At 37.5% G+C, this 22,767-nt stretch overlaps 1 protein-coding gene and 1 long non-coding RNA gene across 3 annotated transcripts in view; one reads left to right on the top strand and one right to left on the bottom strand.

Moving 5' to 3' along the window:
• znf438 (zinc finger protein 438) overlaps positions 1 to 22,767 on the bottom strand; it is a 59,678-nt gene that overhangs the window by 20,962 nt on the left and 15,949 nt on the right. The window lies entirely within an intron of this gene.
• LOC137056299 (uncharacterized) lies at positions 557 to 2,280 on the top strand. Its single transcript, XR_010900291.1, has 3 exons — positions 557 to 778; positions 1,715 to 1,802; positions 1,898 to 2,280. It is a non-coding gene; the product is annotated as an uncharacterized lncRNA (long non-coding RNA).

Below are 22,767 nucleotides of genomic sequence, written 5' to 3'. Positions count from 1 at the left end.
AAGTAGGGAAACCTGTTTGGAAACCATTCTGATTTGTCGACAGCGGTTTAGAACTTACACACTTTACCTTTAAAGTAGGTGTAGAAAAAAGTATGGTAAAGTAGGGTAAGGTAAAGGTGTAAAGTAGAAATTTAAAGAATTCATGTTTAGAAGAATTCAATTTTACTCTCATAATGGGACAGAGGATTTTCTAAAATAATATTAAAACAATGTTGTTTCTTAATAAAGACAATTTAAATAAAATAATGTTAACCAATTAATAGTTCAAATGACACCCCCCCCCCCCCCCCCAAAAAAAAAAAACTTTCATTGTTTTTTTTTACTTTGTTTTTATCAAGTTAAATGAAACCGAATATGACAGTCAGGACTGCTCGTAGGCTATATAGACATTTTGATGTTATTTCAAACCAACCATTTTATATTTAGCATTTCCATTAGAACTCTGCCTGAACTTGTTGAGCTAAATTTGCTCCTGTGTTTTTAAGAAAGAGTGAGTCACCTCTGAAAATGAATCTGCACAGCAAATTACTGAGGGATAAAAACCTGGTGTTGGGCATCTAGTGATAAAATCTGGTGTTAATTTACAAATATTATATGCTTTATCACTTGTTTAGTGTTAAAGCACAGTGTTTCCTTTGGGTGATAAAGCACAGTGTTTCCTTTGGGTGTTAACAATCAACATCTGCGCATGTGCAGAGCATTTTAAATTTCCCAGCTCATCCTTCGGTCTCTCCATCTTTATGGATTTCCCTGCACACACAACGGTTACAAGGACAAGGTATAGTATAGTATTATTATCTTATCAACTTGTGATTTATTAATGAGCTTGTATAATGAGTAACGTAGCCGATGTGGATGACTTAACTCTTAGCGTTTTTTTTTTTTTTTTTACCTCAGTTTAAATTTAGCGCGCTTTTGATCCGCCATTCAGTTTAACATAACTGAATAACCCCCACTAACACACTAAATTCGTTAATGGAGGACGAGATTTACGTAAGTGACTTAATTTCGTTGTATTAATTTTGTAATAATGTAGCAGCATTAACATTATGTGTCATTTTAACTCACTGGACTTGGATAGTTATTTCTTCTCATTTGGCATAACGTTAAGTATCTTTAGGGCTTCCAACCTTTATAAGACCGTTTATATCTTTCACCCCGTAACTACGAGTTAATTCTGGTGTTTTGAATGTCATTCAAATGAGAAAGCAGACGTTAATCGAATGAATTAAATGCTCTTAATATTTTTTTTCTTGTGACGCCGGGGCTCGATCCCTGGCCGAGCACCCACGGATAGCACGGTCCATCATTGTCGGCGCTGCGCATACTGATCGGCCTGCAACATTTTGCGAGTGAAATGCTCTGTGTTTCAGCAATCTTCTCGTTGTACTTTGATAACATACGCCGACCATTCTGTACAGCGCTCCAAAATGTCGAAAACATCGTAGGACACGCTTTTCTTCATGAACTGCTTCAGTCATATAGAAACTCAAGATCGAGTACGAGTGTGCAATGTCGTGGAATGTATACGCCAAAACTCATTTTGGCGTGCATATGATACGCTGTTTTTTGCGTGCATATGATACGCAATTTATGGCGTATTATACATACGAACCCCCCACCCCACTACCCTAAACCTGATTATTTTGAGTCTTTTAGTTTGCTTTCTGCTTTGGAGGATTTTTGTTTCATGGAATATTGTTTATTATTGCAGAAGGAAACCACTTAAGGCCACAATCTATGTATGCCCTTGGCATTATTACTCTACAAACCTAAACGATCCTGAAAGGAAGACAGGCTATGTAAGTATCTCTGCTTGTTGATTGAAGATGTTTGAAACTTTTTATCTTAGATTTTTTTAATGTGTTTGTTTTAACCAAATGTGTCTCTTTAACAGGAACGATACTATGTGTTTGGATCATTTTGAGGAGCGCTATCAACGCCAAGATCGTGGGATCGATGAATTGGGAAAGCAAGAACTGACAAAATGTAAAAATGCGTACATTGAATGCAATGTAAGTCTCTTTGGATAAAATCATCTGCCAAATGTAAATGTATTAATTTATAAAGGAATAGTATTTTTTATCAGAATGAATTACAAACCAGACAGTTTTTTAACATTAAGGTTGATTTAATATATACAATGTTGAATTTTTGTATTTTCAATTAAAACATTACTTGAGGAATGTTTCTTTGTTTAATCTTGTTTGAAACGCAGTAGAGATTTATCATGGTAAGATGTTATAGCATTGGAGTATAACAAGAAATTGTTTTATTCAATTGTATGTGTGACAATGGCTTTACTGTAGCGATTCCCGGCGAAAGCAAAGAACTGACAAAAATGTTTTTTTTATTATTTATTAAAAATGGTATTGAATGCAGTGTAAGTCGCATTGGATAAAAGTGTCTGCCAAATGTAATGGAATTGATATATTACAATTTCAATAAATATTCAAATAAATTTGTAGTCACTTGATTTTTTTGGGGAAAAAATAAAATAATATATATAAATTGTTTTAAATTTCATTCACAGTGCCATTTTAGTATTTAAGTATTTACATTAAATAAACATTAAATACACTGGGTGTGTGAGATTAATCACCATAAAGTGTTAAATGTACACTTATGAGTAATACATTTCTCAACACCTTGAGTGACTAAAAAGAAACACTAACACAGTGTTTGTATAACGAACACTTTCGTCAGTGTTGTTTTAACACTAGCAAAGACGGACCTGTATGTTCACCCGGAAAGTGATAATTTTAACACCCGTGGTGATAAATCTCCCAACATGTTTTTTGCTGTGTGAAGATCATTTGTCAGAGTAGCGGGATCTGTTTCACCCATCATATTGATACTGACCACAGTGTGGCAATTTCTGTCGAATGCCAATCACCCCATTAGTTATTTAGGAAAAATAATATTGAAATATAATATTTATATAATTCACTTGTTTTTAATATATTAAAACTTATATTAAATGAAAATTGAGTTTAGGAATTGAAGTCTAAAGGGACCACAAGTGGTTAGAGCATAAAAAATAGATAAAACATCCCAATGAATAGCCTGCCGATTTACTGACAGATTCTTGATGCCAACATCCTGAGCTGTTATGAGTCCCAGGAGTCAGCAAGAGTCAACTCTACCCATTGAGCTCATTCACCTCAATACAGATACTGTATCTAGCCTTGTTTCTCACACAATGGGCCTACTGGTAGGTCTTTGTAGAGTCACTGGAGATTCATGTCTTGACAAAAAGGCCGTTGCTCTGTCCATTTGCACTGTGTGAGCGCTAACAGCCAACAGCTTTCATTTCTTCACTTTTGTGTGAGTGTGTGCATGTGTTTGAAAGAGAAGATCTGCAGAGCTGTATGTGAATAATAGATTCAGGCCTGCGGGTTCCCTTCAGCGAGCTCTGCCTGTTTAAGTGAGAGTAGCCTACGGAGACATCTATTACCCTCCTGTCTGTCTCTCTCCCTTTCACTTGTTCTCAAGCACCACATTAAAGGCAAAAAATTACTTCCTTTTTAGAGCAAGACAAGGTCTAACAGAGTACAAAATCAAACCTCACATCCCTCAGGGAGTTGATATATAAACCTCAATGCAAACCCAGTTTTCGAAGCAATCTTTCTTGATCATATTTTTTCACCTAGAGAGACACCCTTTAACTGTTGCCAGGAAGAGGGAGACTGGACCTATGAACAGAAGCTCCCTACTGATTGGCCGATTAAAGCCACGAGTGATCGGCTAACCACCAGAGAGCGGTTCGCCAACAGATAAAACTGACGCCTGAATGGATCTGGCTCTAAACATTCTGCATTCAGCCAACAGAGAAAACGAAGACAGGATAGTAGAAATCACGGAAGAAAGAGAAATATGGAATAACAGAGGAGAACAGGGAGGAGAAATCCCTGCAAATTGATCCCATAGAGACCCTCAAGGTTTCATTTAAGAACCTGGATTAAGCCCTCCAACAAATCACAGGATGTGAGGTAAGAGAGAGAGAGATAGAGAAAATGAGGGATGTGAATGAGAGATAATATATCCTCTGGCTCACATGGAAAACCCCACTGCTGATGGAACACCATCCCAGTGATAGAAACTAGGTTACAACTTCATCAATGTTGAAAATAATCCAACGCTTTGAAAAGTTTTCAGGATAATATAATGGCTTAAAGCATAATGCAGAAATTCCTCGGCAAGGTCCAGAAAATTAATATTTAAAAGTCTCGTTTTCCAAGTGCATTTGATTAAAACAAGTGCCATATGTATGAACCAGAAGCCACTTCCATGACAATACACAGAACAGAGCAGATTATTACACCTCTGGAGGGATTGTGTCAAATACCACAAATTTATGAGTAACTAATAATCTTCTCCAGCCAATTGTTTTTTTTAGGAGAATTTTGATGTTCCAGATAGCTCTCAGAGGAATATATATAGTCTATAGCTATAAAATATCTAAGAAAAGTTGGGTTTCTCAAAACTTCTCAATGCAGCAGCATGGGAACTTGTTAACACGTCTTTGTTTCCAGATGGCACTCCAGTAAAGTGTAGAAGTCAGCCAATCAGATTGGACCTCAAGATTTCAGCCAGATGTCACCATACTGTGTGAAATACGCATCGCAATCTGATGTTTTCAGAGCATTTAAATGGCTGCGGTTTGGACATGAGATGCTCTGCTAGAAACACACATTTTTAGTAAAACCAGAAGCACCTGAAGGATGACGAACATGGAGACAGACTGTGTGAAAAAATATGAGTGGGAAGGGGGGGAATAAATGCTGCTGTCCCTTGAGAGCCATAACACTCTGATGGAGATCCTGTAGGTGGAGCTCCGCAAAACGAGATCCTCATGATGCTGGGGGATTTTTGTTGTAAATTTGTTTGTTTGTCCACCTACAGTTCCTGGGCAAAACCCTTATAAGGCGGCAGCTATGAAACTACGTCAAGTTCTGCTTGTCTAGTTATTGAGCAGCGGTAGTTTCCACAGCATGACAAGGTTTCCAGTCCTCCTCGGGTCTGGTAGGAAAAAAAACGGTGCAGTTTGACTTCCTTCAGCACTGCTATGATAGATGGCCGACACTCAACATGAATAACTAAACAGCCTCATAAATTAGCCAATCACTACTAATATCATTACCCACACACTCTGCCAACAACACACCCCACTTATCCGGCTGCCCGAGCTTTTCTGCTGATGTCTGTCTTGTGCTTTAGTATTCTGAGCATTTAATTTCGGCCAAAGGAATAAGGTTCCCCATACTAGAATCAAATGCATGGAAACAATGTAAAGGGCATTCGCCATTAATAAAAGCTCACTGTTAAGCCGAGAGATGTCACATACTAAGCGTAGTAAAATGATTGTCCCCAGAGCAGCAACATCATTATAGCAAATTCTCAGCGAAGAGGTAAAAAATTAAAATCACAATACAGGCAAAGCTGTTTTTTTGTATATAAATTATGAATCATTTTCTCTGTTATGTATATATTATAGGGGTGTAATAGTACACGTATTTGTACCAAACCGTTTCGTTACGGTGCACGTACCGAACGGTTCCAAATGCAATCTTTAACAGTTAGTAGTTGGCTTGTTTTAAGCTCGGAACACACGTCACACTGCAATCCGAGTTCCCACACAAACATATGAATTATTCAGTCCTTTTTTATCATGAAATTCAAACGATAAATGGCATTTTGATGCTTCTTTAATGACACATGGCTCAGTTTAAGTGGCGGAGCGGCGCACGAGTGAACGCGATCATCTCTTCCTTAAGAATACAAATCAATTAATATCTCTTGAGGTATGTTAAGGGTACATTACAATTTACTGAAATGTATCATATGCCGCGTAATCACTCAATCTGTCTCAAGTGGAAAGACAATAAAACAGCTTGTAAACAATGTCACGTAGGGTTTACATTTACCTCAGAAGTCATTCAGTCCACAGTTGCTAGTTCACTAGAGAAACAAAATCTTTCACTATATGCACTATATTAGCCTATATATTCATTATATTCTACTTAACCTGTTAGTGATGTCTTGATTATTTAAATATGTTTAAATAAATCTCATGAAAATGACAGCCACTTTGTATAAATGATTATATCATTATAGCTAATGCAAAACTGCCTTGTGAAGCTTATGAGTGCAAATTATTATGTCTAGAAATAAATACCAACTGAATTTAGGCTAATAGTTTGGGCTCTGTTGTTAACCTTTAATATAATAATATCAAAATGTGTAAGGGCTCCCTACAGTTTACAGCATTATCTTTAAGAAACTTTTTGTTATAATTTAATTCATTTAAGGACAGACACACTTTTTTTTTCAGTAAACCACTGTTGAATAAAAATAAATAAAAAGCAATTTTGTAAAAGTGCTGTACCGAACCGCAACTTCAAAAACGAGGTACATACCGAATGATCAGTTTTGTGTACCATTACACCCCTAATTATATATATATATATATATATATATATATATATATATATATATATATATATATATATATATATATATATATATATATACACAGTATATTAATAATAATATATAGTTGCTCATTATGCAGGTTATATTAATGCATACAGTATATTAATACAAGTTGCACCTATTACTCTTTATATTGACATTGGCTAGCTCTCTGCTCATTGACCAGTGAGTAGATTTAAAAAAAAAAAAAGCATTCACCCAATGTTAATGAGAAACCGAAAGCTCCATGTAATGATAATCACTTCCTCTGTAAAAAAGCTGTTGGGATACTGCAGTCTAAGGTCTAATGCTGACTCATGACTTCCGCTTTCATACATGCTTCCTTGTTTTGTCACTGTGTTTTAATGCAACTTCCTGAATGTGTTCGAGCAACCAGAGTAGGTATGAAAGATTCAGTGAGTGTGAACCATTTCATGGGCAAATTAAAACCAATTTAACTCAATTAACTTATTATTTTTGGAAGTAGTCTATGCTTCAACTGAGACATATTATGTATCATAATTTAGGCTTTTTTTTTTAAACCTCCAGTAATTTAGTCAAGCTTTGGCAGGTGAATTAAGAGGCCCTGCAGCTCAGATTGCTGTCTGGAGGAGTAAAATTCACTTATGTCGTCAAGATAGACCTCATTCTTGTCCTTTTAAGAATTTAATGTCTAAATATAAATGAGCGCTCTTGTCTAATGACTTAGTCCTCTTCTGTGGCTGCCTTTCTTTCTTTGTTCAACATAAAAACTGGCTCCACAGACCACATACGCTCTCCTTCACAATAATAGTATGTAAAAGGACAGGAAGTTCCTAAATACAATGCAAAATGTAAGTCTGAATGAGGAAGGAAGAGACTCTCAGATCAAGCTGCAGTGTCATAATCACACATGCTGAAGCAGCAGAGGGCGAACATCTCACTCGCTATCAGCTGCTCTGCTCTACAGCTTTATTTAGCCGCGGGAGTTAGGAGGATATCCGGTGGGTGGCGGCCACTTCCTATGTCTGACCGCAGGTTAAGCTTTGGTCACAGGTTTGTGTAGCTCTGATCGGAAGCAGGTAGCATACACAGTATCTCATGTTACGTGGCAGGCAGAGCTCCTTACTGATTGCAAAAGAGCAAGACAGCCACAGCGTTTTAATGTTGTCAGTTTAAGAAAACTTTTTACAATGCATTACTGATGGATGTTGTATTAATGAATTGACTTGATCGCAGAAAGTTGGCCATAACCAATTTAATTGAGGCAGATCTGAATGGCAGTTTGCAGTCAGTTGTGGAGGATATTTAGTCCCACCCACCGCAGAGACATGAAGAAAGTAGGCTAAATGTTGTTTTGAGAGGGAGGGAATGTTAAAGGAACATGCCGACTTTTTGGGACTTTAGCTTATTCACTGTATTCCCCAGAGTTAGATAAGTCCTTACATACAATTTTTATCTCTGTGCGTGCCATAACTATCTTAATATCATTGCGCCGCTGCACCTATGGTACGGCAGCAAAGTTCCCTGACTATTACGCAGGAATGAGAGAATAGTCCCTAGCCATATGGGTCTGGAAAATTGCAACTTTTCAATTTCCATCGGACTTAGTAAATGATGTAACTACACATCACTACGGGTGTGCATAAAATAATTTATAATAAACAGCAACATTCCTTAAAAAAAAGGAAAAAAAGTTTTTTTATTTTTATTTCATGGTGACTAAAAGAGTCTTGAACCAGTTCAATTCCTTGAAGGGTTAGTTCAAAAAAATTCCTCACCCTCATGTCGTTCTAAGCCTGTAAGGCTTTCGCTCATCTTCGGAAAACAAATTAAGATCTTTTTGATGAAATCTGAGAGCTTTCTGTACTCTCCATAGTCAGCGACGCAATTACCACGTTGACGCTTCAAAAAGTTCATAAAGAGATCTTAAGTAATCCATATGAATGTTGAGCGGTTTAGTCTAGTTTTTCTGAAGAGACAATCACTTAATATGATGAACAGATTTAGGCTTTTATTAACCTATAAACATTGATCAGCGAACATAAACAGCTCAACCGAACCTGCTTAAACGTGTTGCGCAACACACCAGAATCAACCTCATTGGTTTTCATACAACAAGCGAACATGCTTGACCTTCTGTTTATCACAACTGATTTGCGAGTTGATGAATGTGAATAAAAGCCTAAATTCAATCTGTAAATCATTTAAAGCCATTGTGTCTCTTTGGACTTAACCGCTCAATTCATATGTTTTTCGTTTCATGCTTATTTTATGAACATTGTGAAGCGTCAAAGTTGTAATTACATAGCTGCCAATGGAGGAACAGAAAGCTCTCAGGTTTCTTCAAAAAGATCTTCATTTGTGTTCTGAAGATGAAAGAAAGTTTAACAGATTTGGAATGACATGAGGGTAAGTAATAAATGACAGAATTACAATTTTTGAATGAACTATCCCTTTAGGATTTCCATCCCTAACAATCTAAGGGAGAGACTGGGTCCAAAATGTTCCGATTTCTTCTAACACTATTTCAAATGCGGTTTCTTATTTGTTATGTAAGGTTATAGAGTGGTGCAGTGATGACGTCAAAACCCAGAAGAATTTGCAACTGGTTCCCTTGAGATTTTCCTATGGTGTTTTATAATGGTATTTTTAAATTCATGAGTAAAATAAAGTCTGTGCTAAACATAACTTGAGGATACTTCAATGTTTTGTTTCACACACTGCAAACACTAACACCCCAAACTCTCCCCCTCACTCTCTCATTTCCGTCAATAGGGGTGAGGGGGAGGTGAGGGAGGATGTTTCAGGCATGACTTTTTACTGTGTCGAGTCAAAGTACTCTCAAAAGTGCTATTCCGCCATACATTATAGTTCCATTTTAACCCGCAAAGAAAAGCGCCTAATTTTATTTTGTGTCACCATACTAGGTTGTTCAATTATTTGTGTAACTGTATTTAAATAGGTAAAACGTGGAGATGTTTGGTCGCTTTTAACTTGATCTCTGTTTGATACCATAGTGAATGAACTGGGCTTAGTGGGCTAAGCTAAATGCTATCAGAATGTCACTGTGCGTCAGAGCGATTAAGAGCACGCACTGAGACGAGAGATATGTGTATCAACTCAGTTATTAGATAAGGGAATAACAGTTTAATATGAAAATGCAGTGGAGTATCCCTTTAAAATGCAATGAAACATTACAAAAATACACAATCTTTAATATCCTGTTCAAATTAACTCGTCATGTGTAAACAGAAAAGCTCTGGGTTAATCTCTGTACGGATCTGCTGCTCAGTCAGTTCTTCTTGTCCTGGTATTTGGCTCTGCCATAGCAGGGGGGGAAGCAGTGACTTGACTCTCTTTGCTGTTTAAGAGGTTTCAGAGGCTGGGAATAATTACTGCTCATGGGGCAATTAGTCAGTACACCACGGGACTATATTTAGACCATCTCAGCAGGTCCATCACTGGGTCAGGACCAAATAACATTACTCTGTTTGTTCTGTTCGGTCCAGGGTTTCTATTTACAAAGACTAGCAGGATTTTTTGGTCAAAGCGGGGGTGAGCGAACATCCAAACCTCTCTCTCTCTCTCAATCCATCTGTCAGGTGCTCCGAGAGAGAGAGTTGGAAGAGATTCTGTGGGAAAAGATAGCGAACAGGACAAAGAGGAGAGATGAACAACAGGATTATAAAACACAAACCAGTTGCCTGGCATTCTAAGTGTCTTTTATTGGAAGTGTGCAGTTAAAACCTGCTGATAAGTCCATTTTCTAAACCAACAAGGATTTTACTGTTTGAAGAAGAGAGGCAATGAACTAACTAGCAGATAATTGTATCTATTTGAACATTCAAAGCGAACCCTCAACAGGATGCTTTGAGTGTCATGTTCAGCTAAACCGTCTTATCGCCAATACTCATCATAAGTATGCTCTGCTGTATCAGAGCCTTTCATCTATTGTCATGGCACTTAGAGTGACAGCTCCAAAATCCAATGAGATGCCTTTAAATTCTGGAACATTCAGGGGGTGAAGCACTGGACGAAATTCACCAGAATTGCCTCATGATAGCCGGGCTCTGAATTATTGCGCAAGGTATTTAAAAAGACTTATCGTTGCTCAATTGAGCACTAAAACTTGAGTTTCACCAATCAGCTTGGCCTTACTCTGTGCCAAATGACTGGTATAGATTTCTCAAATAACCGTTTTCCCATGCCTGCGATCAAGGAAGGCTAAAAAAGAAACCACGTTTCACCACCACTGTTGTCAGGAGGCAAAACGCGAGAGATTTTAATCCTTAAAAACAGGAGGTTCGCCCACACTCTCACCTGGGATCTCTCTTGGCCAGTGTTAGGAAGCCAGGAGGTTATGGGAGCCTGGGAATGTTTAGTATGAAGAAAGTGATCCGAAAGGAGCTGGAGCTGGGGGAATTGGACAGGAAACATGGAAAGTAACCCTTTCCTGTCTTAAGAGGGTGAGAGAGAAGGGGAAAAAATTCAAGAAAAACAAGGCATTAAGGATTTGACTTATTTCCACACTAATGCAGGGTTGGAGACCTGTCAGCATAGGTACAGGCAGAAGCAGGGAAAGAATAAATGCTGATTTTATGAAAAACATGGAAACAGGCTGAGGCAAAAGACTCCACTGTGACCATTTCATTTTCCAAACCGTACAGGACGCTAAACTAGTTAATGTTTTCTCAATTTAAAAGCACAGCAATTTGTTAAAAATGACAAGTCACATTTTTTGTGTGTGCTGATTTTTGGTGAAAATCTGGATTTAAACATGAAAAATGTGTTATATGAAGCTGAATTTATATAAAGGTAGCTATATATATATATATGTTTTTTTTTTTTCATATTTTGTCTTAAAAAGTATCTGAATGCATAATCAAATTAGCCAATATATAACAACTTAACTGTGACTGACATGCATTCAAATTCTGCAGATCTCCACGGCCACAGATGCCATGTGGTCCAGTCCATCAGTAATCAAACCATATTATCAGCAACTTGAATGATATAATGGTCAAAGCAGTGCAGCGCCGTTTCTGAGAGTTATTTAGAGGAAGATAACTAGTGGAAGAGAACGGTCACAGGGGAGATAAGAAGACAAGTTAAGCGCTGCAGTGTGTTCTTATCGATTTTTATAAATATTTCAAATCAATTCATGTCTGCACTGCCCAGAGCATTTTTCTTTTCTTTAACTCTACAGCCAGAGGACATTTCTGCATGATATTGAACGTGACAAACATTACCCATGACAGCTCAGGAAACAGCTCAGCTTCATAAAGCAGTTAGGCAATGATCACAATCCTGCACACACTGTGTCACATGATCACTTCCTATAAGGGGAAAGGGGCCTGTGGTAATAAGAACAAACCAAAGGTTTTTAAAATTTTACAGAAAGAACAAGCTTTTTGAATGAAGCATTACTGTAAAATGACTAGTCTAGTTATTAGTTACACTTAACCGGCTAAAAAAAGTCACTTAAAAAGGAGCGCAAGTCATAACTATTACTGAATAACAACAAAATAAATAATTCACCAAAAGAAGCACAAATCTTTTCCATACAACAGTAGTTCATAGTGAAGATGGCTGTTAACTCTTTCCCCGCCAAACACAGAATTTTCGGTGTTTCTACTGTTATACGCTAAGGGGCACTATGACACGTCTTATGAAAGAGTACTGAATCTCCGGATCAAAACACATGTGAAGAAGATGCAGAAACAAGCAATCTCACATGTAATAATTTGCATATGTAAAATAAAGAGATCATCAACATTAAAAAGCATATAAATCAAAACTGCCTAATGTTACTGAATGAAATGACAACCCAGGACATGCTACAGGACTGTGGACTGTGCAAGCATTAGGGGTGTTGATGGACTCAATCTGTGTTTTGATCATCATTCTGAATCTGATCCATATGTATCTGATTCATATGTATTCTTTGATAAAAACTTGATTTTTGAACTTTTTTTGTTTAAAATTTAGCTTTTTTTGTTTAAAGGCAGAGGGTATGTTCTTTATTTTGATATATTGCATGTTCAGGTAGTCATACAAAAACATATTCTGGGGGCCATGAATTTGTGAAAATGATCAAAAACAGTTGTGGTGGACAGCAACTTTATATAAAAAAAAATTATAAAAAAAAAACGCTGCTGGGGAAAGAGTTAAGCATCAATAAAAAGAAAGCAAACAAGCTTCATAAAAGGGGTCCATACAAGACAATAGTTGCTAAAAGTGTTTGATAACATTTAAAAATGTATATCTTCTTTTGTGTGACTTACACAGAAGAAAGTAGGTCATTAAGGTTTGGAATGACATGAGGGTTACACTGGATAACTCAAAATAACGATTCTTTTACTGATCTGGTTGATTTGATTAATTTACAAAAGTTCATAAGTTAACTCTCTGGATGTCAAGATTATACTCTCTCAGTTGTGACGATGGTTATACAATTAGCCTTTAGTTTATTCCATTTAGAACAGCAATCAGATTTGGAACAACATTGGAGTGAGTAAATAATAACAATATTTTAATGTTTAACTGAACTATCTCTTTAAAGGCACAATACCTAATTTTCACCACTAGAGGTTGCTTATTTTTTTTAAAAAAAAAAGGCGTAGCTTGATGAAGCCTTGATTTCACAGAATAACGTGAGTTAATGTCTTCACCTCTACAGCTGGTGGGAAAGAATACAATGGGACTTAGGCAGAAATTATATTCATGGAGCTAATGTATTAAAGATTATTAATGTTACTGTAGTATGAAGCAGGGTGGGGCTGAAAGCCTTTGGAGTGGAACGAGGCTGCTAGAGTGATTGCTAATGAGAGACAAGTGTGAAACACAGCTCGAGAGCAGTTGAGCTTTTATTATGCTATAGACGGCCACTTTTTGCTTCTTCCGGTCATGCATATGTAAGGTAACATAGCACTGTTTTATAATATTAGATACATGTTGAAAGTTATGCTATAAGTCTGTGCATTAGCTCTGCAACTACTATGAGACACTTGTTACACACTGCAGAGAGCCAGATCAATATTAGTCATGGTAAAACATGTTACTCGTGGTAAATCAAGAAAACAAGATTTAAACAATAAGACTTACTGAGTTGAGCTATATCACAATGATTAGTTTTCATTTGTTGAATGTATCCAAACAGTTGCTCACCTGTCTAATAAAATAAATAATATATAATGGACACGGTCCTTGTCCTGGTTAAAACTGCTTATTTCTCTGGATTTAAACATTGTTGGAAACATTTGGGATAATTTAAGTACACAAGTCAACAAAATATATAACACTGTTCTGGTGGTTTTTGGATATGTTATGCCTTTAAATGCAGCCTCCCTCATTTCTGACTTTACAGAATTACAGAGCTTTAAAACTTTTTTTTTTTTAACACACAAAGATAACATTCTTCCTCAAAATAACTGAGAATCCAAAACTGGCATGTAATAGAGAATAATTTTCTCTGGAGAAATCCCCATGAAATATCCAAAGAGGAAACAACGCGAGTAGGAGGACGGCGAGAGATTGAGTGAGTGGAGGAATGAGAGAAGGAACGAGAAGAGGTTACTTTGGCAATCTGACCAGGTGATAAAACAGCAGACATGCTGGATGGACAGCATATAAAAAAATATTTGTTATTTATCAGTCGGCTCGAGCGAAATGAAATAACAGTCTGCCCTGCTTTACACTGTTCCGCGTATGGGAAACAGATTCAAGCATATCCTTGGGGTGACATCATTTATTGAAATAAAATTCAGATGACTTTAAATATGTATAACAAACACATCATGAGTAGGGCTTACTGAGAGTACATTGGGGGTTATATGTAGCGTGACGTTGGCGCTCTTTTCAGCAGATGTCCCGACTGACTGAGAAATAAAGCGGCTATGATAAGAGGGAAGATGTGTGTCGTTTTGTGTCACTCAGTGTACCGCAGTTTAAATACGAGTATAATATTTTGAAATCCTTGCCTGGGCAGCTTGAACAGAACAACTGAGATGGCTTGCCATCACTGTCTTTGTTGTTAAAGAGGATTGGGGTTCCTTTAACTTGTGCATTTCAATGGCCCATGGAAACTCTGACATGCTCTCTTTTTTTACGTCCACGTAAGAGGGAGATATTCTGAAGATTTATGCTTTATCATTTTCCAGTAAAATGAATCAAGCTATGGATACAATATCTTTTTTAGCCAGTGCTCATATGAGCATTCAGAACAAAACAATAAGGATGATATATATTCTGCTGGCCCAGTCAGGCCGTCAAGATTTTTTCTTGCCCTAGTAACATTTTCACTGACCCTAAGGCAAAAATGAAAAATAAAATCTGTTAGCATGCCTTTGTTTTCTCTGTGGAACTCCCTGTTATGAGGGACTATGCAGTAGGGGTGTGCATTGGCACTGCCTTCACGATTCGATTCAATTACGATTCACCAGGTAACGATTCGATTCAATTCGATTCTACGATGCATTGTGATGCATCAAAATTCTACTGCACACAAAGCAAATTTTTCGTCAGTCATGAGGCAATACAAGCAGATATTAAACAACAGATTGTATTGGCTGCTATGTGTCTCCTGTATATTTGACATAAAAGTTATTAAATAAAATAAAATGTAATAAAATAAAATTAAATAAAATGCAATTAACCCTTAAATGCATGACTGTTTCACCAAACATTCTTACATATTCAAGTCGTTAGCGACCCAGATCTATATTTAACATGGATAGACCTCTACCTGTCGTGATAATATATAAAACTCCTGATTTTAGAGTAACAGCTACAGAAGAATAAAATAAAACCTATTTCGTTACCTTTTGGAGCTTGGAAGGATTCAGTTTGAGCAGATGTTTAATACCATCATCATATGACCTCGTCAGAGCTCGTTTACCAGTATATTCAGCATCTGACTCATATTCGCGATCTAATGCATATTCACCAAACTCATTTTCAATGTCTTCAAAATCAATATTTTGATCACTGACAGCTTCTTGACCTCATCCATCATCAAGAGACAGTGACACTAACATATGATTGTGTTTAGTACTTGCTCTCTGAAGTAAATCACCGAGCCATTTCAAGTTTTGCAGATTATAATTATTGTTTCGTTTTCTGTCAGAGGTAACTATGAGTGAAACGTCACTTCATCATTGGGTATTAGACATTGCCACCTTGTGGAATAAAGGTGAATTGCACCGTATTTCGTCATTATAGATTAATTTATTATTGTGCAAAAAATATATACGAACAATCCTACACACCTCGGGTCGTTAGAGCGTTTTTAATAACCCGTCTATCGCGGTCATCTCCCTCCGCCTTAGCCATCTTCCTTGTTGTTGTTGTTATTCTCCCGGAAGTATTTGAAACTTCACAACTTTATCGTCCGCCAGAAAATAAACAGTGACATAATCGATTATGGCACTTTGCCGCATCGATGCTGAATCGTTCATGCCCCGCATCGCGATGCATCGCCGAATCGATTATTGTTGACACCCCTACTATACAGTATGACATTTTATATTGGATTAAAGGAGAAACATTATAAATGAAGCTTCCCTGACACTTGAACAGTTGCTATATCAACATCCTAACAAAGAGCAAAATGCTTAATTATTACAGAGACAGCTATGTGGAATACTTGATTACGATTGGTCAATCGCACCATCCGGCGGTGTGATATTCCCAGCAGTCGGTAAAAACTGAAAGCGCGTTGAAAGACTAGTTGGTTGCAAAAATTCAGTTGAAGCGTTTATGAAAATAGATTTTCTAATTTCAGAATTCAGATTTTTTTTTCATAAAACATATTTTTCAATTTGCAATGAGAATTGCATACAGCTAATGACCTCTGACAGGCATAAATTCGTAAAAACATGACATGAACCCATACCCAAAACAGAACGGAAGAGTCATTTGAGATCTGTGGAAGTCCGAAGCCAAAGTAGAACAGCAAAATTAAAAAATGTACAAGTACACTAACTTTTTAACATTATAGAAGATATAAAGTCATCTATTTTAAAAGGGATACTCTGCTTTTTCATATTAAACTGTTATTCCCTTAACTAAGACGATTTGATACACACCTCTCTCGTCTCAGTGTGTGCTCTTAATCGCTCTGACGCGCGGTGATGATCTGATAGCATTTAGCTTAGCCCACTAAGCCCAGTTCATTCACTATGGTACCAAACAGAGATCAAGTTAGAAGCGACCTAACACCTCCATGTTTCCCCTATTTAAATACAGTTACACGAATAGCTGAACGACCAAGTGTGGTGACAAAATAAAACATGGCGCTTTTCTAAGCGGGTTTAAAAGGATAACTTTTGCGGATAGCGGAATAGCACTTTTGAGAGTACTTCGACTCAGCGCAGTAAAAAGTCACGGCTGAAAAATCCTCTCCCCCCATTGACAGAAATAAGAGGGTGAGGGGGAGAAGTGAGGGAGGATTTTTCAGCCGTGACTTTTTACTGCGCCTAGTCAAAGCACTCTCAGAAGTGCTATTCCGCCATACATTATAGTTATCCTTTTAAACCTGCTTAGGAAATCGCCATGTTTTATTTTGTCACCACACTTGGTCGTTCAGCTATTCGTGTAACTGTATTTAAATAGGGGAAACGTGGAGGTGTTTGGTCGCTTCCAACTTGATCTAATATTCATTTTTTTTTTTTTTTTTCCTTTTTTGCACTTTGAGATTCTTCGGAATGAAAAGTGCATTGTAAATAAAATCTATTATTATTATTATTATTATTATTATTATTATCTCTGTTTGATACCATAGTGAATGAACTGGGCTTAGTGGGCTAAGCTAAATGCTATCAAAATGTCACCACGCGTCAGAGCGATTAAGTGTATGCACGAGTCAAGAGAGGTATGTATCAACTCGTCTTAGTTAAGGGAATAACACAGTTTAATATGAAAAAGCGGTGGAGTATCGGTGTTGATCGGTGCATTCGGCATTAATATGTGCTCTATAAGCCAATATCCTATACACTGTAAAAAATTATTTTGAAAACAATTTACCTGGTTGCCTTAAAATTTTGAGGTCATTGAAATTAAAAATTTGAGTTAATACAATGAACATTTTTTGAGATTCGACAGCCTTTATTAAAATATTATTAAAAGATTTTGTAAGCATATTGGGTAATTATGTGTGTGTTATTTCTGATGTGAAACATGCCAAATTGTGCTATTTTCATGATGTATCACATTTTTTATGCGGTTCAGATACAAAAATATTTTGAGTTTCTATTTATTAAACGAATTTCCTTCATTGTATCAACTCAAATTTTTAATTTCAATAAACTCAAAATTTTAAGGCAACCAGGTTACTTACTTTTTTAAGTTAAACCAACAAAAACCACCACAATTTTTTTACAGTGTAGTAATGTAATGCTAATAAGCTCAACAAGTTAATATCTAGAATTGAGCTATAACAAAGTGTTACCAAAAAAACCTGTATTGTAAATACAAAAGCATCAATGATAGATATGACCATCTGCTGCATCTCTACTCTGATGATGGAACAAATGCGCCACTGGTCTAACTGTGCAAGTAATACTTGTGTCAACTGGCCTGAAGCACTTTCAAAATACCCATCATGCCATTTGTATCATGCCTGGCATATATAATCGACATCATTGTCTGTCCTCCATATAAAGTATCACATCTGACTACTGAATATTAACCCAGACAACTTTAATTCATAATTTGCTCAGCCGCATCTTTCCTGTCTACAGTTAACTGACTGTGCTTTAGTTTCTCCAGCTACGTAATGTGGACTACAGCTGGTCATTGCTAAGCTTACATTCTGGGTCATGTGACCTAGTTTGGAACCGGGATGGAATTTGTTACTGACCCCTCCTTAATCCATTCCTCCCCCTAACATACACACACTTTGACACAAGCATGTGTGTACGCACAAACACAAACCCACACAGACACGCAAATAAAGCCAGAGAGGCTAGGTGGAGAACATTCCCACTGAGGCACCATGGGTGTGTGTCCACCTTTGCCATTCCAGAATGAATCTTACATATAAACAATACAAACAGAATGGGACGGGAGGAAGGGAAGATACAGCGCAAGAGAACAAGACAGCGGAGGAGAGGAAAGGTAGCGTCCAGCTCGGGCAGCTGTGTGCTATTACTGCTCTCCCCCACCCCTCCTCCCGTGGCAGGAAATGAGCAATCATTTAGTAGTGACAGGTACACGCTGAACTACGGCATCTCTCCCCTAAAACCCTGAGAATACTCAGCCACAGCCGGCCAGCATTAACCCTACAGACCACCACACATTGGTGTCAAGTATGTGTGTTTATTTCTTGATTTTAACAAAGAAAGACTGGGCAGAACTTCTTGAAAATCCACAAATTCAGTGGTTCCCTAACTTTCAAGCCTACGTACAATCTTCTCAATCAGATCAGAACATCTTGATGTTCAATCAGATCAAGTACCATACAGTCAGTCACAACAATGAAAAGCAAGTTGGCACTTTTGGGCTTTTCACACCTCAAAAATGTTACCCCATTGCCTTTCTAAACCTTGCTAACGCAATCCTGGGTAGTTAGTGTTTGGGTTGTCACAGTGTACATTTGTAAACCCCGGGTTAACCATCTTGATTGCCTAATTATGAAGTCAATAACATTGACTGGACAAACACGGATTGTGTCGGGCATGTGACCTGTTCTAAGAAATGCTTGTCTATCTCTGCAAACGTCGCCATGTAAGTAAGAAAAAAACCCACTTAACACATTTGCTGTCACCTTTGTACACAACTTTTCTATGCTAAAAAATAAACAATGTGTTAAAGGTTCCATGACTATACAAGTTCAAGAATATTTACTAAGAGAAGCACTATTCATTTTCTAATTGGCTGTCTGTTAAACAACTTACAATGAATATTGTATTGTGTTAATTTAGGCCCAGTTTACACCTGGTATTAAGATGCGTTTTGGTTAATGGGATAACAAGTGGACGATGCTAAATACCATAGACAGTAAAAGAAATGGACAGAGCGATCCCATTGACGTCAACGGCGAAAAAATGAAGTCAACCTAGGGGCACTCACTTCCTGATGGCTGAGCGAACTGCGCAGGCTCAGACTGAGCTTGACGACGTAGATGTGACGTGAGCCTCCTGTCTAGTGAAAGCTGAATCACGTTGTTTAAATATTTTCTCCCGTTGCTTTTGGCTCACTATGGGCTTCTCCCCATTCTTCTCCCTTGACTTTATCAGACTTTATGTCTCCACGTCCCCCCGACTGTCTCATAGACAGTAAAAGATGGCCTGCGAGCGTCTCCTCAGGTCTATACGGTAATTTCTCAACTGTGCGACAAGGTCGCGTTGGTTATGACGCAATCGTTAGCCTATTTTTACAAAAACAGCTTCTGCGGGGCGATAGTGTAAGATACAAGGAAACGGAGCCTTTTATGCATTGTCGTGTTTCTTTAGAAATAAACAATGGACAAATGGAGTCTTTAAACGTCTCAGATGTAAAGTTATTCACTGTCAAAGTGACTCAAAAATGAATGGGAGTCAATGGGATGCTAACAGCAGGTGATGGCTTGGTTAGCAATGGCAGCCCCTAGGGGTGGAACGCTTTCCGAGCGCTAGATTACCCCCTTGCTAAATACAGGTGTAAACAGGATATAAAACACGCTTTGAGCTTGTCCACTACAAGAGGTAGTCGAAAATGCATTTGACCAGATTACTTGCGTAGTGTAGATTCTTGTGATCGAATGTGTTCGAACAGCCATAAAAGACCGTCTCCTGACCTAATGTGTAAACATTATGGGAAGCACGCTAGTCAGATAGGATTTAAACTTTGTCGACTGGATACCCAGGTTTGAAGACAAAAAAAAAAAATACCAAGCATGATGTTGTCATACCATTCCACACATTTGGCATGGTCTTGCAGCCATCAGAGCAGAAATGAAATCTGATTTTTCCGCTGTCTCTGCGCATGTAAATTGTGCGAGCCTATTTTGTCCACTTGAACGAAAGATCTGAAAAAACACATCCCCTCCCCTTGAAGAAATCAGGACAAAAGAGATTTAAAGTGGACAAAAGAGATTAAAACAACGGTTTAAAAGGCAGGTGTAAACAGGTTTGTGTCTGCCTCTTTTACTTGTGATCCAATTGCCCAAAACACATCTTAATACCAGGTGTGCATAGGGCCTTAGAGTTTGGTGTTAATATTTTTTGCTCTAGAGCAGGGCTTCATAATCCAGGGTTAACAACAGCGATTATATTATATTGCAAGTTTAGGGTCAGTAAGATTTTATACTGGTTATACAGATTTTTAATGGTTTTGAAAGAAGTCTCTTAAGGTGATGATACACTGGGCAACTTTTTGAGCAATGGTGCTGGGCAATGTTGCCATCAACAGGCAACCAGGTGAGACATAGGGCCCACAACTGATTTAAATTACTATACAGATTTGTTTCCCATTCTCAAAGGAAAAGTGCCCAAGTAACATTGCTCAAAAAAGTTGCCCCTTATATCTTCACCTTTATCTCTACACCTAAATCTCTCCCATTATAATCGGTGCGGTGTGGAGCAGCATTGTGCAACACAATAAGACAAATCCCTGAGAGTAAACTGATTCCCTGCTTTATTTCTGATGTACTCCAAGTGCTTACATTACTTCTTACATAAAGAAAAAATAGATTTGCAATGGTCCCTTTGTCGCATCCAATGCAGACAGATGTTGCGGTGCTACGCTCCAATAGTCACGTCTGGTGGACTGGAGACACTGTGTTATGCACATCAAGGCTGCATTTATTTGATCAAAAATACAGTAAAACAGTAATATTGTGAAATATTACCATTTAATATAACTGTTTTCTAATATATTGTGATGAAAAAGGGGGAAAAAAGCAGCAATTACTACAGTCTTTGGTGTCACATGATCCTTCAGGCTAATTTAATGGCCAAGAAACATTTCTTATTGTTATTGTTGAAAACATTTAATATTTTTGATCACTTCTGATCAATTTAATGCATCCTTGTTGCTGAATTAAAGCGAGAACCACAACACTAGCTAAAAGTTGTTTTGAGTTTTTGCGGGATGGGGATTAGGTCCAAGTTCCCGGTCGACTATGTCAGGTCTGGAATCAATGACTTTACACACAACTGACGAACAAGCCTGGCTTTACTGAAAACAGCTTAAAAGCTTACAACCATACCGTGTTTCCAATAGCACACTGACATGATGAACAATCACTCTGTGCTTGTCACTTCCAGGTGAACATCCAAAGAGAACAGGCTGTAACAAAAAAGTTAAATAAGACCCACACAAACACATTTTAATAATGTAGCTGGCAGAGCGCATTCAGACAGAAAAGCAGCCTGCCACTTATTCATGCATGCGCCTGATGCAGAGTGACATAAATGTCCTCATTACAACAGCCAGGTTGCCTCTAAACAGCCTGTGCAGACTGAACTTCATAAGAAATGGGAAAGATGTGTTTGGTGCCGGAAGAATTCTACATTCATACATTCTGAGTTTTGCACAGAATACCTTTATGGTCATGGATGATCAATTTTAGATCCATTCACATGCTGCCAGTAAACCGTATAAACAAGATCTGTTTGTAGTCAATATCAGTCTGGTTTTAACTGCATTAGTTTGCTTTACATTACATGCGCCAGTAATGGTCAGTAATTGGTTCATTGTCATAGACAGGCTTATGAAAGACAGAAGTGTTGAATCTAGCTTAATTTAAATGCTCTTTGGAAAAGCTTGAATAGTAAAATATTTAAATAAAAGAGAAAGGCCAAAGTACAAATAAAATGCAATTAAATAAGTGCTCTAAATGTGCTAGACCCCCAGCTTGGCAAATCACTCCGATTAGAAAGTAGTTCTAGTCAGCACTTCAGGTACCGCATACTGCAACAATTCCTCAGACATGCTGAATTCAGCACTGTAAACTGTATTTCACCGGAGAGCAAGAGACAGGTCTATCTGCAAACTGAACAAAAATAAACAAAATCAGCCTCCATATTGTTTGGTCAGTAACAGACTATTCCCTCAGGTTCATAAACCTCATCTTAAGAGACAATTAGCCTAAAGAGGACAGTACAACTGTCTCATTAGAGCTGTACATATGCATTTATCCTGCATGAACTGTCACAACAACATTACTATACAACCTACATTGTCTTTTTAGTCTGAAAGGCTCTAATGTTTAGATCATTTAAAACATTTCTGAATCAACAGCCCAGCTTGTTACTTCAGCAGTGTTACAGTATGTGTGGTTTCAAGCAATGTTAATAAATAAAAAAAATAGGGATATATTGTCCATAGTAT

This window comes from Pseudorasbora parva, chromosome 21 (assembly GCF_024679245.1).
Source record: "Pseudorasbora parva isolate DD20220531a chromosome 21, ASM2467924v1, whole genome shotgun sequence".
NCBI classification, from domain to species: Eukaryota; Metazoa; Chordata; class Actinopteri; order Cypriniformes; family Gobionidae; genus Pseudorasbora; species Pseudorasbora parva.
This window is presented reverse-complemented; position numbering and strand designations above follow the sequence as displayed.